The sequence below is a fragment of the Acromyrmex echinatior genome, chromosome 3 (genome assembly GCF_024713525.1).
Source record: "Acromyrmex echinatior isolate Ae372 chromosome 3, ASM2471352v2, whole genome shotgun sequence".
NCBI classification, from domain to species: domain Eukaryota; kingdom Metazoa; phylum Arthropoda; class Insecta; order Hymenoptera; family Formicidae; genus Acromyrmex; species Acromyrmex echinatior.
This window is the reverse complement of record NC_141854.1, coordinates 9,400,458-9,405,287: the sequence shown is the minus strand read 5'-3', so window position 1 is coordinate 9,405,287 and position 4,830 is coordinate 9,400,458. Positions and strand designations below refer to the sequence as shown.

Here is a 4,830-nt window from a genome sequence, read left to right as displayed (position 1 = left end):
GGCGGTGGTGGCGACGGCGACGGTGACATGGTGGTGGAAACGGCAGCGATGGTGGTGGTGAGAATGACCGACTGCGCAGACCCCGAAGTCTCGGAGCCGCGAGTACGTAGTCAAACTCCGGCTCAGTAAGGACTGTGGTTCCCGTTCGCAGTGCAGTTCGAAATCACCGGGAGCGACCACGTTCTTTCGTTTTTCTCTCTCCTTTCTCTCCTCTTTCTCTCTCTCTCTCTCTCTCTCTCTTTCTCTCTGTCCCTCCTTCCTTCTCCTCTCTCTTTTCTCAACCTCTATCCAGTTTCGTCCCTACCTCTTCGTTTTTCCATCATCTTCATTTATCGTCTCCCCGCCTCGCTTTATAGTCTCCGTCTTCTCTTTTCCCTACTCTCGCGTGTTCTCTTCAACGACTTCAACCCGCCGAGGCGCCTCCTTAACTTTTCTTTCTCCTCGGTTGGTTCTCCGTCACCACGCAACACGCGACTATAATAAGCGCGACGGGAACTCTGATTCAATGACGGTGATCATTCACAATTGATGGATACGGGTGAAACGCACTGGCGCTCACGTCCCGCCGATCCCAGGTGTCTTCATGGCGAGTCACGTCAGTCACGTGGATCGGCGGCGATCCGGTGATTCCGGAGAATCTCATTAGTCCCGGTCCGGGGACGGTTGACGGTGCGTGTGTGCCGCCTGATCGTCGGCGGATGTCTATCACTGGACAGGCCTATCGGTGTCCGCAGATCGCGGAGTGACCGTACGGCGTACGGCGTGGTGGAGAAGTGCGTGGAGGAAATCCGCGGGTCGATGTGCACAGGTCCGAGGAGACGCACCGACACTTGGCCTCGCTCGGTGTAAGTACCACCCACTCACTCGTTCACCCATCTCCACTCTCTACCTCGAATCCACCCCTAAATACACGACACGAACGCCGGTATATATACGACCGTGAGTCACCACTCACCACGCGTGCCCCGTGCGATAAGTCAGCTGGAAGCGCGATGCTTGCCGAAGCGAGGCTCTTGGTTCACGGGATTTCTCGGGTCAGCTGTTTACCGGTTGTACGCCCCGGCACACACCGTATCACGAGATCGCGTCCAGTAGACTGATTAAATATGCATTCTCTTTGGCGCGCGTTGCCCTTAAAATAGGGCTTCATTGACTCGCGTTTAATCGCCCTGTGTTTATATACACGGTGCTCTTTTATAGACTCCCGCTGCAAGTTGATTTACGGAGTCGAGCGCCTTCCTTGCTTACAAATTTACGAAAAACGTGCGATGAAATAAAGCTCTCATTAAATGTGCATGACAGCGCGGCGGGAGTTGAGTGACTTTTAGGGCCATTATGCACTCTTATTCTCGAAAGCCACTTAGCTTTTTCTTAGCCAAGCTGTTTCTCTATTAAATTCTTCTTTCTTCATGTTATATTTAGAACGATAAAATTAATGAAAAATATCGAAATTAAGGTACTGTCTTTATTAATATATCGGGCTCAAAATATAAATTTCGTATACCGGACTCTTTCAAGTTTAAATAATACAGTTTACTATTTGAAAATTCTAATTCTTTCGAACTCATCTGCATTCTTATTAATATTGTTACGTGGAAATGGTGATTTTCTCTTTATTTTGCATACTCGCGAGACACAAACACTTTTGGCTCATAAAAAGAGACGGTGGAAAGAGGAACTTTCCACAAAATGTAGTAAAGTCTCATCTACTAAAGTCGATAACAAGCACGTAATCGTAGATTGTGAGACTAGTTAAACAAATTAAATCACTCACGTCTCCGCTGGTAAATATATAATGATGCTTTCTTACACCGTGGGGCTTTGGCTTGATAATTAATTATCCGATACCGCAGATATCCCTAATCTCAACGAATTCGAGGTGCCGAGTTCCCGAATGAGCTTGTAATGAAATGCACCCTTCGCTCGTTTCATCGGGCGTTGTTTTTCTGGCCGATGGAAAATGCGTCTCGAAATATTCTCCGAGTTTAATAACGCCGGCTTATATCGCGTAGGTATTAAGTACGCGTTAGCACGTACGTATCCCGACGGTATTAAATTTTGACGTTCCACCGGAGGGGGAAGTTACTTTTCCTTTTCGAGGGGTTGTTTAATGACTCGGAGTTTGTGAAGGAGAATTACGGCGGTTAATACATCGTAATTACTTCCACATGCCTACGCACAGAACGTCCAAACTCATCCGATCCGTCGGATATTTCACTTCGCGGGGATATCTCAACGGTTTAATAATGCGCGCCATCGCGCGACTTTTGTGTATTTGGAAACTTATCCAGTTTCATAACGGATGATTTGTCGCGGTCGTAAAACCGTATCGCCGCTGCATGATTTGTGATCTCGCTCAAGAAATCTATACAACGCTCTATACGATGTTCGAGGGTTAATATCCTGTGCCACATAAATTGTAGATCGCGTATGTTACGCGAAATACGTTTATAAAATAATGTAACACAATTTTTCAGAGCTCGAATTGTTGCGAGATTCTGTTTGCAAAAATATTATTGACACGCGAGCGTATAAACGATGTAGCAAAATCAACGATATCCATTGCAAATATGAGATCGATTAAAAAAAAAAAAACAAAAAAAAAACAAAAAAAAGTATCGTTTTTTTCCCCGTTTTATTTAGCGAGAATAAAACACGAATAAAACATGAATTTGTTAATCGAGCCGCGATATCCTAAATCGATTATACGTATGACACGAGCATTTCGATTCTATTTTGAATATTCTCTGTTAATACACATTATCGGCTCGCGTGTCGTGCAATAATCTATCAAAAATCAATTTAAGGGTTTTGGATCGCATTTCTGGGTGGAAAGGGGGCGGGCAGGGGGAGGAGGGGGAGGAAACTTTTTATCTGTTATAACAGTCGCCGTACCGTGATTAATCGACCCGTCCGTACTACTATTAAATGGGATGCGGATAATTAATCGTCGGTTTCGCCACAACACCTGCTTGCCTAGCGTGGGAACATCTGAACCGTGTTAGACGCGCGCGGGTTTCGCGCAAAAACGGCGAGCATGCCGATCCGGGATCGTGTGCGGCTACGGCCGCGAGTCATTAAGTAAACTGTAAATCTTGCTTATACGCTACACGCCGGGCTTACGTCAAATCCAAATCGTAAATTCTGCGATATGCATGAGAGATATTAAACCCTTACGCACTCTCCGCATTCTCCCCCTTTTGGACATTCTCCCATTTCATGCTTTTCCAACGTAACAATAACCGCGCAAGTGGCGAGAGCTTCGCTCTCCAATAATAAAGCGGCCCATAAAGCTTACAGGGCGTGAATGACGCGGGAATTATAGATACCTGGTATTTACATCGTCTCGCCCGTAGAAAAGCCCTGCGGTTTGACCAGTGTTCCCAATCGAGCTCAACATTACATGTTGAGCAATCCATGATGTAAGAATACAAGGTGTTTAAAGAATACAAGGTTTTGCTTCCGAATGACTAATCAGAAAATATTGTAAGTCAGTATATCCGCTGTTAGAAATTTGTTACTAATAAAAAATTTATCCCGCAAAATTATATTCCGCCATTATGTACAATGAGAAACACAGAAAATAACTTGTATTCATCGTGGATTAAATTATTCATGTGCACACGCCCATGCGGGTGTCTTGTAGCGTTTTCTCAGAAAAGTAGTATATCCACTGAGAATACATTTATATTGTTCCATTATAAAAACCAGTATATTTTCAATGTTTAATATTTCACTGATAAAGATAGTGCAAAAAAATTGCACTGCGTGCAATTTTTCTTCTACTGTCTTTAGAGACGATGAAAGATCAGTGCAAGTTGAAATTGAGGTTGTATTTGTGCTAGTATGTGATATTACATTAAGATTTGATATTATATTCTAATTACTTTCATATCATGAAAGACACAAACTACGTCTGGGTATCGCTGGTGAATCTTCAATGAAAGATCGCCTCTCGAGTTGTTATTATCCTTAATTTCATATCATTTTATTTTTTATTTTCATACGTATAATTTCTCTAAACTCTTTTGAGTGAAATCTTTAAAGAGTAAAAATTGAGCCAATCTTGAAAAAGAGCTCAATTTTTAAAAGTGAGAGATTTTACTCTTCAGAAAGATATTCATTCTAAAAATTTTAAAGAAATAATAGTTGTGCAATATAATATTTTGATGTTAAAAAATATTGAAGTTTTTTAAAACTAAATAGATGAATGCGGATATAATTATAAAATAAGTCATTTAAGTTTATATAGTTACGTTTTTACCACGTTTTTAGGGTAAAAAACATGTTTTAAACGTGTTTTAAACAGTTTGAAACGTGTTTAATTGATGTTTTTAATATGTTTTAAATATGTTTTTTTTATAATACTATTTAAAGCATATTTGAAGCATTAAAAACATATTTAAAACAAAATACAATACGTTTTATTCTTAAAAAAAAACATGAGTCTTTACCAACTCTGGTTTTTATTATTTAAAATTATAAAATGGACAATAAAGAATAATGTCCCACTGAATTATGCTAAACTTGCACTATTATTGTTAGTTATTTCGAAAGCCGATGCCTAATGCTGATGCCTATACTTTATCCAATAGAAAACACTTCGGAAAGAGAAAAAGAGAAAAAAAAGAGAGTGAGAGAGAAAAAGTGTGTCGATAATAAACGAAGCCGGTAAAAAGCTCGACACAGCAAATACGCGCATGCATCCGCAATGGACGTTGCCGCCAGGCGTTAGGACGCGCGCCGTCAGAAATTTTAATAAGCCACAAAGCGATCGGGTAGAGATCTACAGCAGGCGGCACCAGCCTCAGCAACGGCGGTGGCAGCCCC

The 4,830-nt window shown here is 41.7% G+C and overlaps 1 protein-coding gene across 2 annotated transcripts in view; it reads left to right on the top strand.

Moving 5' to 3' along the window:
* Positions 1-46: 46 nt before the first annotated feature.
* LOC105146338 (uncharacterized) overlaps positions 47-4,830 on the top strand; it is a 29,000-nt gene continuing 24,216 nt past the window's right edge. The window contains exon 1 of one of the 2 annotated variants that reach the window (XM_011056517.2): positions 47-845. The gene's annotated coding sequence lies outside the window, so the exon portion shown is untranslated. The remainder of the gene's footprint in view (positions 846-4,830) is intronic. The other variant, XM_011056516.2, reaches the window with a different exon arrangement.